Raw genomic sequence first — 13,360 nt, forward strand, 5'->3', positions numbered from 1 at the left:
GCAGGCAGGGACGCCAAGTCCAGAGCAGGAATACATATTTATTACCATGAGGTCATAGATCCTTTACGAAGGAAGGGGACAATCAACCTACCAGTAGGTAAGTAGCTGGTCCCCCTAGAGCAGTGGTTCTCAGATTTTTTAGGTCTCAGGATCCCTTTACACTCTTCAAAATTATTGAAAAACCATACTCTTAAAAATTGCAAAGGGTTTTTGTTTATATGGTTTATATCTATTTTACTGGATTAGAAATTAAAGCTTTAAACTATTTATTTAAAATTAATAAACCTATTACATAACAACATAAATATAATATTTTAATGAAAAATAACTTTCAAAACAAAAATTGTGAGAAGGGTGGCATTATTTGACATGTTTGCAAATCTGTTTAGAGTCTGGCTTAATAAAAGAGAGCTAGATTCTCAGACCTGCTTCAGCATTCAGTCTGTTGTATACATGTCGTGTAGCCTCTGGAAAATTCCACTGTACACTCATGAAAGAATGACAGTGAAAAAGGCAAATACTGTCTTAGTATTAATAAAGTAGATTTGACCTCATAGAACCCCTGGAAGAGTCTTGGGGACCCCCTGGGCTTCCTGGTCCACACTTTGAGAACCATTGCCCCGGGGAATAGTGCCATACAGGGAACTCAGCTTGGTCTTTGCTGCTGGCAGCTTGGGCACTCAACAGTGCCAACCGCCCAATCAGATTTGGTGAGGGAAATCTGTTGAGTCTATGTGTACTAGCTTTATACGGCTGCTGTAATAAACTACCACAAACTTAGTGGCTTAAAACAACACAAATTTATTATCTTACATTTTGGGAGGTCAGAAGACTGAAATGAGTTTAACTGGTCTAAAATCAAGGTGTCAGCAAGGCTGCAGTCCTTCCTGGAATCTCTAGAGGAGAATCTGTTTTCTTGCCTTTTCCAGCTTCTAGAGGCTGCCTGCATTCCTTGGCTTGCTCCCTCTTTACATCTTCAAATCCAGCCATGGCCAGTAGAATCTTTCTCACCTCACACCACCCTGACTCTGACTCTGCCTCCTGCTTCCACATTTAAAGACCCTTGTAATGACACCGGGTCCACCCAGGTAATTCAGGATAATCTCCCTATTTTTAAGGTCAGCTGATTAGCAACCTTAATCCTATCTGCTACCTTAATTTACCCTTTGCCATATAAAATATATTCACAGGTCCCTAGGATTAGGACATGGACATTTTTGGGAGGTCATTATTCGTCTACCACACTGTGACTAGCCCCTATCCCTGCCATCATGGCCACTCTGTATGTGGGCCCATTGAGCAAGAACCAGGGTAGATGGGGAAAGAAGTTGACATCAACAGGATAGGGCATCTTGTCCACCTAATCACTGAGACCCTCCCTCACAATGGATGCCCTCTCAGGACATTTGTGTGGGTTAAAAATAACTTCAACACCTGTGCCCATTTCAAGCAATTCATCCATATGTCTTTCCCTTAGACCTCTTAACTCTTCATCACCAATCTCCCAATCTTCTTATTTTCAAGTCCCTGACCAGCTAGTCAACTTGTGAGCCACTGCTCATGAATCAGAGTAGATCTGTACCTCTGGTCATCTCTCCTTCCATGCAAAATGGACAATCAGTATAACCAGAAGTTCTGCCCATAGAGGATACCTCTTCATCACTGTCTTTTAGAGACACTCTGAGTGTGGCTTTAATGTGGCAGTTATCCATTTGTGGCTGGTGCTCACATAACCATGCAGACTCATTTGGAAACCATGTCTGCTTTTTCCTCCATGACAACTGGCCATAGCAACTTCCCGACCTTTGGGTTGAGAGAGAAGCGGTGAAGCACTAAGAGTACCTACCACGGGAATCTGAGCCACCTGTTCCTGCAATTTCCTTGTGCCTTCTGGACTTGCTCAGACCTGATCTCATATATACTATTTAATAATAGAATGTTGCCATGCATGTCCAATTTGATGATTAGATGGATCAGAAAATGTCCAGTTCCGGTTGCATGGGTCACTTGGTGTCCCACAGTCAGGCATTCAGTCTTTATCATGCCCAGCTGTGAGCCAGGAGCTGTTTTTAAGTGGAGAATAGCTATTGGCAGAAGAGGGCATGAATTAATCCAAAACCCTAAGGGTCTGTAACTGTACTGCAACTCTCCTACTGGAGCTTGTCCCTACAGCATCTTTTTCTGCCATAAACTTCTAAATCGTAAAGCTCATGTGACAGGGCAGCTTGCTCTGCAGTCTGGACCTGCTGTAGAGTCTAATCTTGCTGCAGGCCTCACTCAAAACTTGCAGTATTATGGGTTTTTCGAGTAAATGGGTAGAACAGCATGACCAAATGTAGTATATATTGCCTCAAAAATCCAGAGTCCCATCAAATGTTTTGCCTCTCTCTTTGTTGTAGGCAGTATCAGGTTCAGTAACTTGTCTCTCATTTTGGAGGATATATCCTGACATACCCCAGACCACTGGCTACCCTAGAAACTTCACTGACAAGGCATTCCTCTGAATTTTTGTGGGATTTATCACCCTTCCTTTGGCATACATATGTTCTACTAAGAATCTAAAGTGCTTGCAATTTCCTGCTCACTAGGCCCAATTACCATAATGTCATCAGTATAAAGGACCAGCATGTTTGGAACCACGTCAAGATGATCAGTATCCCTTTGGACTATATTATGGCAGAAATCAGGAGAGTAAACAAAGCCCTGAGGTAGTAGAGTGAAGATATACTGCTGTCCCTGCTACACAAAGGCAAACTAATTCTGATGATCTTTACTTAGTGGAATAGAAAAGTAAGATTTTGGGGTCAAAGATGTACACGAGGGCAAGAGTTGTGTTGATTCGTTCCAGTAAAGATTTCATGTCTGGAATCACAGTTACAATTGGCATCCCACCTAGTTAACTATAGTAATTACAGTAATCTACAATTAATTACAGTAATCTATAGTCTTTCCTCAAGACCCAACTGGTTTTTGCACCAGCCAAATAGGTATGTTAAACTGAGTCTTAATAGGAGTGACCCCCTGACATATCTCAGATCCTTGATGGTGGTGCTAATTTCTAGAATTCCCTTAGGGATGTAGTGTTGCCTTCGGTTTGCTGTTTTGATGGTGGGGACGTTGCCGTTCAGGGTCTTCCATTTGGCCCTTCCACACCTAAGTGCTCTTTTACCATGAGTCAGGAAATCAGTGGTGGGATTCTGCCAGTTAATTTACAGACACAGGATGGGTCTGTGGTCACATTGAGCTCACTCAGGCTAAAAACGAATTGAAAGCCTTGAACTCATGACTCAGTGCAAGGGTGGACATTCAAAAAGCCTCCAGAATGACTCTGAAGGAATCTTTGATCTCTGGTAGTCACAGAGCAGTTATAGCAGAGGACCAAGCCCAGGCCTTGATGGTCAGGGCCCCAGGGTTGCAGAGCCAGTTAAATGTGCAACCCTACCAAGTCTCTTATGCTAATGGAAAGGCACTGGTTAAGAAAGAATGGGAAGCCCAGGCATGGGATGGGGACATTTGGTCAGAACTTGGAACCCCCAACACCTCCTGAATCTTCCTCATTGGTGAAGGCAGCAACCCTACCCCGCCCCGAGCCCCCACCCCCCGCCTTCAGTCTGAGGAAACCAGCCTTCCTAGCATAAATATCCTGCAGGGACTTCACTTGGGGCAGTTTCCTCACAAGGGATGCTGATTTTCCTCAGGATGCACTCCATCACCTGTTATTGCCTCTAGGACCATAATGAGAATTCTATCCCATTTAGTCCAGTTCAAGGCTTTCAATCTGTTTTGTTTTGTTTTTTTCCTTTGTGTGTGTTTCCGAGGGCAATCAGATGTAGAGTCAGAAGGCCACTCCCGTCTTTGTAATCACTTCTGTCACCATAGTGACTAAGTGTCATAGCTACTTGATCTCCCAACATCTTACCAGTTCATGTCACGCCACCACTCGTCATAAAGGCAGTAACTGTGATGCCGCAGATAACCATCGTCCATTACCCCCGTCAAGGAGGCTGTTCACACACTAATCAAGATGTGTGAGCAACCCAATCCCAGAATCCCAGAATCCCAGCCAAGAATCTGTTTCCCGAGGCTATTCTGGTACCAATTATTGTAGCAGTCAGGGCACTGGATGGAAACAGATGGCACATTTAAAGGGGTAATTGAAAAGGGTTTGATGAAGGGATAATTTCAAAGTAGTGGGCACAGTTAAAGGAACCAAGAAAGGCTGGTGAGGTACTCAGGGGCTAGCAGCGGCAGGCAGCTTCACCACCCAGGGAGCAAGGGACGGTCCCAGACCTGATGAGAGCTGCAGCCTTAGGAAATGTCAGTTTCTGTTGACCAGTGCAGAACGGAGAAAAGTGAAGAGTGGACCGGTACTGGCACATGGAGAATGCCAGACATGATGCCTCATTTTACAGATAAGGAAACTAAGCCTTAGCTGCCCTCAGCAAATAGGCTCAGTAGGGGGTGTGTGTTGGTGTGGAGAGACCCATCCTGGAAGAACTGGCAGCCTGGTGAGGCAGACACACTCAGCCTCATTTCCTCATCTGTAACAAAGGATTCCTAATTATTGCCCACGTCATAAACTCAGTAAAAGGATCATGACAGTGAGAGCCAGGAAAGCAATTTTCCATCAAGGAGTATTTTTTGAGGACCCATTGTATGCTGTTCTCTGTGCTCAGGGAGAGGATGGGGGGTGGAAGGGGACACTTGTAGATAGTTGAAGCCCACCTTTTTAGCATCCAGGGTGTCCCAGAGAGTGATGTAAGGAAGAAAGACCAAGGAAATTGGACCCAGGAGAGGGAGTCCCTGAGTCCAAGGTGGAAAGTCTGGGAGCTGCAGAGAAAGAGAAGGGGGTAGCCTTGGTCAAGCATCTCTGGAGCTGTTTCTCCTTCCACATCCCCAAGGAGCCCCTGGTTCCAGCCTGCACTGTGGAAGGTGGAGGGCGAGGTCAGGGGTGGCTCTGAAACAAGGTGGCAGGTCATAAGGGAAGACTGTGTTCTGATGTGATCTCCATCTGCTGGGCTGGGTGTGTGCCCCGGAGGACACATCACCCAGACTCACTGTTTCAGCAGCCCACCAGCCCTGGGTCCACTGGCTGGCTTTCCAGGCCCACCATCCAACCCCCAAGGTCCCTTTTGCTTAGCCTGTTCCACTGGTTCTACTTCGCTGTAGTGTCTGAATTTGAGCATAAACAGTGTGATGTGAGATGTGTATTAGTTTAAGCTCTGCTCCAGGGAGCAGACAATTGCTCTGATTGGGAATTCACACTGAGAGGGAAGAGGGATGGAAGTTATCAGCTCTCATTTAGCCAGAAGGGCCATTCTCCAGTCCTGACCACTGCCAGAGCTTCAGCTTATTTTATTTCCCATTGACCGCAGAAGCTGTGCCAGTTAGCACACTGAATATTAGAAATGGGTCTCACTGAGGGGGAGGGATAAATTGGGAGTTTAGGATTGACATATACCCACTACTATATTTAAAACAGATAACCAACAAGGACTTACTGTATAGCACAGGGAACTGCTCAATATTCTGTAATAACCTAAATGGGAAAATAATTTGAAAAAGAATAGATATATGTATATGTATGACTGAATCGCTTTGCTGTACACCTGAAACTAACACAACATTATAAATCAATGTAGTCCCATATAAAATAAAAAATATTTTAAGTCATATTTACACTATACTGTAGTCTATTAAGTGTGCAATAGCGCTGTCTACAAAAACAATATACATACCTTTATTGCTAAAAGATAAAATAAATAAAAAAAAAATTTTAATGATAGAAATGGGTCTCATTGATAAAAACAGTGGTGTCAAGATATATGGATTGGCTGGAGTATCATAGAAACACTCCACTGTCCTTGCCTGAACAGGGAATAAAAATCCAGCTGCCAACAGCGGTTGCCTGTGGGGTTTGGGGACTGACCGGAAAGGGGAAAGTAGGAATTTTGGGGGTGATAGAAGTGTTCTATATCTTGATCAGGGTGTTATCAAAACTCATTGAATTGTACATTTAGGATGTGTGCATTTTTTTACTATGTGTAAATTTTATATCCATTTTAAAAAGATATCAAAAAATCTGGGGCTTCCCAGGTGGCGCAGTGGTTAAGAATCCGCCTGCCAATGCGGTGGACACGGGTTCGAGCCCTGGTCCGGGAAGATCCCACATGCCGGGGAGCAACTAAGCCCGTGTGCTACAACTGAGCCTGTGCTCTAGAGCCCGAGAGCCACAACTACTGAAGCCCTCGAGCCTAGAGCCCGTGCTCCACAACAAGAGAAGCCACTGCAATGAGAAGCCCGCGCAACCCAAGGAAGACCCAATGCAGCCAAAAGTAAATAAATAAATAAAATTAAAAAAAAAAAAAAAATCTAGCGACCAGCCCTGAGTTCACATCCTGGATAATTCACCCCTGCAGCACTCGCTGTTCTGCTGCTACTTGGGAGGCTTCTGGGAGCCTGGCTGGTTAGAAGTCAGCCCAGACCCACAGCTAGAATAGCGTCCCATCCTCTGCAAGTTTACCATTCGTGCAAAGGTGAAACCGACCATGGGTTGGTGGGGCAGATGGACAATAAACAAGTGCGCACATCAAACAAGTGCCCTGAAAGAGACAGAGGGAGCACTAGGAGGGGACCCTTTAGATTCATTGGAGAGCGAAGGGCTCTCTGAGCTGGTACCATTTAAACCACAACTGAAGGAAAGAGGGAACCAGCCCTGATGAACAGTAGAGAGATTGGTCAGAGAGACGGGCAGGACGATGACATTTTTGAGAGCTTCAGAGAAGGCAATGGTCAGATTACACAGACCACAGACTTCATAGGCCAGGGGGGAAAGTGAATTTTTTTTTTTTTTTTTTTTGGCCGCTCTGCGAGGCATGTGGTATCTTAGTTCCCCGAGCAGGGATCAAACCTGCACCCTCTGCAGTGGAAGATGGACTCTTTACCGCTGGACCGCCAGGGAAGTCCCAGAAAGTGAATTTTATTTGAAGTGCATTGGGAAACTATTCACATGACTTAAGCAGGAAAGTTATATTACCTGATTTATGCTTTTAAAGGATTCCTTTGGGCCATATGGAGAATTGATTTAGGGGGTCTGGGATGGAGGTAGGAAGTAAGGAGACCAGAACAGTAGTCCAGGAAAAGGTGACAGAAGTCAGGACTAGGGTGCAGACAGTGCTGATGCAGATGTGTGTAATTTAGAGGTATAATGACAGACCCTGACAGGCTGTGTACGAGAAGTGAGGGAAAGGCAGGGATCAAGGAAAACTCCAGGTTCCTGGCTCTCTGACTGGGTGCGGGTTGGTGCAGTCACCCAGAGGGAGAACAGGTTTGGGGAGAAGGAAATCCAGAGTTCCCTTTAGGACACGTTTAGTTTGAGATGCCAGTGAGAGGGCTGAATGAAACTATCAGATAAGTTCCCACAGAAATGAGTCTGGAGCTTGGGGAAGAGGTTTGGGCTAGAGATAAAATGGTGTGAGTCTTTCAGTATCTAAATGGCGTTTAAAGCCACATCACCAGATCAACTGACACTAACCTAGGGAGACAGTGTGGATAGAGAAGCAAGGAGCTGAATTCTGCCACCAACTGGTGAGTTTGAAGAGGAACCTGGGCCTCAGAGGAGATCAGAGCCTTGGCCAACCAGAGCCTTGCTTTCAGCCTGGTGAGACCCTGGACAGAGAGCCCAGCAAAAACCTGCTGGACTTCTGACCCACAGAAGCTGTGACGCAATAAATCTGGGTTGTTTTAAGCCGCTAAGTCTGTGGTTATGTATCATACGGAATAGAAAGTGAATAGAGATATGTGTCTTGTTTCGTTGGGCGAAACAAGAGAGATATTACAGATATTTGTGAGCTATTGGAAAATGACCCAGTTGAGAAGAAAACACTTTGAGAATGTAAAAGAGGCGGAGATTTAGAGTCAGACACCCTTGAGAGAAGCGGGGCCAGCTTCTCCAGGAACTGCAGAAGCAGGTGGGTTTGCAGACTTAGCGGCGGGAAGAGGAAACATGCCAGTGTGATTGAAGGCTTTAATTCTCTTAGGAAAAAATGAGACAAGGTCACCAAACAAGAATGAACCTAGGAAAGGGGTACAAATTTTGAAGAACAAGGACAAGAAATGAAACTGTAATCTTGAGAGAGTAGAGAAGAAGGAAATTGTGCTTATTCAAAAAACATAGTAGAATTTTCCATGTTGAGTCCATTTTCCGTTTGAGAACAGAAAACCAGTCAGCCTTAATTGTATGATTTTATCAGTGATCTTCAGATACTTAAGCACAGGCACCAAAGGATGAGTTTTGCCAGTAAAATGAAATGAAAGAGGGGCTAAAGACTTAATATTGCACGGATGTGATTGTCATAAGAGACCGTAGAATCAAGAAGAGATCCCAAGAGAAGTAAAGATGGGAGGAAGAAGAACAACTGAGGTCAATGGATTGACATCTCCATGAAATGGGAGCATTAAGTGGGTGTGTATTAATTAGGGGGAAAGGCAAAATGCTATAACAAAGATATCCCAAAATACAGTAACTCAACAGAAGTTTGGTTTTTTTTTCTCATGTAACAATCCTGAGATGAGTGGTCCAGATTGTTGGGGCCACTGTGCTCCCTGCGGTCATTCAGGGACTAGGTCTCTCCCATCCTGTGGCTCTGACATCTCCTAAGGTGTTGTCTTCATCTTCATAGTCAAATCATGGCCCATGTTTAGCCCAGTGGGAAAAAAAAGGACATGAAGGGGAATGCACCTAAAGTTGAAGGCCCGGGCTTGGAGGTGACACCCATCACTTTTGCTCGCATCCACTAATAATAATCTATCATGTAGCCGCACCCAGCTACAATGGAGGCTGGGAAATGTAGTTTCTAGCTTGGCAGCTAAGTAACCCTACTGCTAATACAAAAGAAGGAGACAACAGATTTTGATGGACATCTGACAGTCTTTGCCATGGGGGTACTTTAGAAAATGGGCACGGTAATTGTCATATATGGATATCATAATATAATAATTCATCTTTTTTTGAACACTACCTATTCTACCTAATTTGTATGTATTTTAACTAGTTTGCCAATTAACATCTTAGTACATAAGTCTTTGGGAGTGAAGTTTCTGGTAAGCATCTTCCTAAAAACATCTTCCTGAAAAGAAGATTTTTTTAGGAAGATGCTTATAATGAATAAGCATCCTTGAATTCTGACAAGCTTAAAATGAACAACCAGGCAAAACCTAAGCGAAATGAGTGAGGTTAGTCAAGGTGTGGAGTTGTTTTTCCCTGAGGTCATTTGCCAACTTTGGGTTTGATATCTGATGGGCTTCGGGTTTGATGATCTCACAAAGCCTAGGACCTAACCAAGAAGGAGAAGCTGATAAGAGACCCCAAGGGGCCACACTCTCACTGTAAGAGTGAAGCAGCAGAAACCATCCCACCACCGCCCCCCGCGGACTACAAGGAAATATGCCATGGTGCCGAAAAGAACAGGAGGAAAGAAACCATATCCCTGAGAAGTTGCTTCCTGAAGCTGTCCCTTATGCATACAATTCACATCATCTATCGTGGTCTACAAATATTCAGACTGTAAATTTAATTTAAAATGATCCTGGGCTTGTAATGCCCCCTAGCACCTGATAGAAGCAAATGCCCTCCGAAGGAATGCACCATCATCCTAAGCCTCAAAATTTCAACAAGTTGTGTTTTTTAAAATGTGAACCATTAACCATGCAAACAAGGGAACAAGTTATCATAAGTGACCATAAAGGAAAAATAGATACATTTAATTATATCACAATCCAGAAACTCCACAAAGAGAATGAAAAGACAAGCCATACAATGGAATAATACTTGAACACATATAACTGATATAGGAGTTTTATTTCGAATATATAAAGAACTCCTGCAAATCAACAAGAAAAGACAAACTCACCAAATAGAAAAATGGGCAAATAAATTCAATACATGCTTTGCAAAAAAAGGAAATCCGAATGACCAATAAATACATGGAAAAGTGCTTAACTCCATAAATAATCAACAAAAACTATAATGAAATAACGCTATACATGTACCAGATGGGTAAAATTCAAAAGTGGGACAAGACCAAGTGGTCACTAGGGTATGGTCCAACAGGAACTCTCATACACTGCTGGTGACTATTAGCCCAACTACTCTGGGGGAAAGTTTGGCATTCTCCAGTAAAGTGGTATAAATACTCACATCCTGTGACCCTGCAACATCCCCACTGGAAAAATGCCCTAAGAAATGCATGGACTGTGCGCCAGGAGACATGTACAAAAATGTTCAGAGGAGAATTATTTATGGAGCCCCAAACTGGAAACAATCAAAATACCTATCAATAGTAAAGTAGCTAAGTCAATTTTGGTATAATCATACCATGGAATATTAAACAACAATGACAATAAACTAGAACTTCACAACAACATGAATTAATGTTATAAATCCAGTGATGAGCGAAAGAAGCAAAACACAAAAGATATGTAGGGAATTTTCCCATTTATTTAAAATTCAAGAACAGAAAAATCTAAACTATATTATATAAGGATGGATAAGCTATATAGAATGATGAAACTATAACACTAGGCAAAGATAACCGTAAATAAAAGAATGATTACTCCTAAGAGGAAAGGTGGGGATGTGATTGAGAAGGGGCCCATGGGGATTCCTGTGGTGCTGGCAATATTCTATTTCTTGACTTGGGTGGTGATTACACAGATGTTTGCTTTGTAATTGTACATTATACTATGCATTTATGTTTTATGCACCTTTCTGTATGTGAGTTATATTTTACAATCAAGTTTTTAAACAGAACAACTTTATGCCAATATATTTGAAAACTGAGGCAAAATGAATACATTTCTAGAAAACTACTACTTTCCAAAACTGAATCAAAAAGTAATAAGATATCTGAATAGTTCTATAATTAGTAACCTATTGCAATGTGACAAATTACAACAAACTTAGCAAATTAAAAACACATGTTTATTATCTCATGATTTCTGTGGGTTAGGAGTCTGGGCACATCTTAGGTGGGTGCTCTGTTTCAGAATCTCTCACAAGGCTGCAATTGTTGGCCAGGGCTAGTTCTTATCTGAAGGCTCAACTGGGGAAAGTCCACTTGTAGGTTCACATGGTTGTTTGCAGAATCCAGTCTCTCAAAAGTTGTTGGACTCTGGGTTTCAGTTCCCAGCTGGCTCTTAACCTGAGGTCACCATCTGTTTCTTGCCCCACGGACCTCTCCAACACAGCCACTTGCTTCATCAGAGGGTACAAGCCAAGAAGGCAATAGGGAGAGTCTGCCAGCCAGACAGAAGTTACAATCTTATGTAACCTAATCATGGAAGTGACATTCCATGATTCCATATTCTATTGTTTAGGAGCAAATCACATGTCTTTGCCACACTCAAGGGGAGCAGATTACACAAAGACTTGATACCAGAAGGGGGTCATCTTAGAGTCTGCTCATCACATGAGTAAAGGAATTGAATCGGCAGTCAAATATCTTCTCACAGAGAAAAATCCCAGGCCTCCACACTAAGTTCTGCCAAGTATTAAAGTAACAATTCCAATTTTACATACATCTTTGTTCTCATTTCCAATTATTCCCTTAGAACAGGGAAATTAGTGGGGCAAGGCTCTTGATAAATGCTGCTGAATTTTTTTCCAGGAATGTTGTACTAATTTACACTATTACTACTTTCCCATATCTATTTTTTCCCAATATTTTATTTTGAAAAATTTCAAATGCATGGAAAAGTTGAAGAAACTGTACAATGAATGCACATATACTCACTACCTGGATTCTACAACTGTTAACATTTTGCTATATTTGCTTCATCATGTATTTATCCATCAATGCATCTTACTTTGTCTATTTTAATTGTGGTAGAATATGCATAACACAAAGTTTGCCATTTTAAGCACTTTTAAGTGTACAGTTCTGCAGCATTAAGTACATTCACATTGTGTGACCATCACCACCATCCATCTCCACATTTTTTTCATCTTGCAAGACTGAAACTCTGTACCCATTAAATAATAACTACCTATTCCCCTCCACCCCCAGCCCCTGGCAACCACCGATCTTTCTGTCTCTATGAATCTGACTACTCTAAGCACCTCATATGTGTGGAATCATATAGGTTTTTGTCCTTTCGTGACTTGCTTATTTCACTTAGCAAAATTTCTTCAAGGTTCATTCATGTTGTAGCGTGTGTCAGAATTTCCTTCCCTTTTAAGGTTGAATAATATTCCTTTGTGTGTCTATACCACATTTTGTTTATCTGTTAATGGACACTTGGATCGCTTCCACATTTTGACTATTGTGAATAACAACACATCTTATATTTAATGCATTTAAGAGTAATTTGCAGGTGTCAGTACACTTCATTCCTAAACACTTCAGCATGTATAGCATTGACTAGAGTTCAATATCTGTTTGCAGTTCTTTTTTTCTTTTTCTTATTGAAATACAGTTGATGTACAATATTGTATGTTACAGGTGTACAGTATAGTGATTCACAATTTTTAAAGGTTATACTCCATTTATAGTTATTATAAAATAGTGGCTATATTCCCTGTTTAGCTTTTTTTTTTTTTAGGGTTTTCTGTTACTTTTATTTATTTTTTTAATTTAATTTTATTTATTTACTTTTTATACAGCAGGTTCTTATTAGTTACCTATTTTGTACATATTAGTGTATATATGTCAATCCCAATCTTCTAATTCATCCCCCCCACCAATTCCCCCCCCTTGGTGACCATATGTTTGTTCTCTACATCTGTCTCTCTATTTCTGCCTTGCAAACTGGTTCATCTGTACCATTTTTCTAGATTCCACATATATATGTTAATATACGATATTTGTTTTTCTCTTTCTGACTTACTTCACTCTGTATGACAGACTCTAGGTCCATCCATGTCTCTACAAATGACCCAATTTTTTTCCTTTTTATGGCTGAGTAATATTCCATTGTATATATACACCACAACTTCCTTATCCATTCCCTCTGTAGCTTATTTTATTTATTCATTAATTTTTTGGCTGTGCCGTGTGGCTTGTGGGATCTTAGCTCCCTGATCAGGGATTGAACCCTGGGGCCTCGGCAGTGAAAGTACCAAGTCCTAATGACTGGACCTCCAGGGAATTCCCGCTTGTAGCTTATTTTATACACAACAGTTTGTACCTCTTAATCCCCTACCCTTATAATGCACCTATCCTGATCCCTCTCCCCACTGGTAACCACTAATTTGTTCTCTATATCTGTGAGTCTGTTTCTTTTTTGTTATATTCACTTGTCTGTTGTATTTGTTACGTTCCACGTATATGTGATATCATACATTATTTGTCTTTCTCTGTCT

The sequence above is a fragment of the Eubalaena glacialis genome, chromosome 3 (assembly GCF_028564815.1).
Source record: "Eubalaena glacialis isolate mEubGla1 chromosome 3, mEubGla1.1.hap2.+ XY, whole genome shotgun sequence".
Taxonomy (NCBI): domain Eukaryota; kingdom Metazoa; phylum Chordata; class Mammalia; order Artiodactyla; family Balaenidae; genus Eubalaena; species Eubalaena glacialis.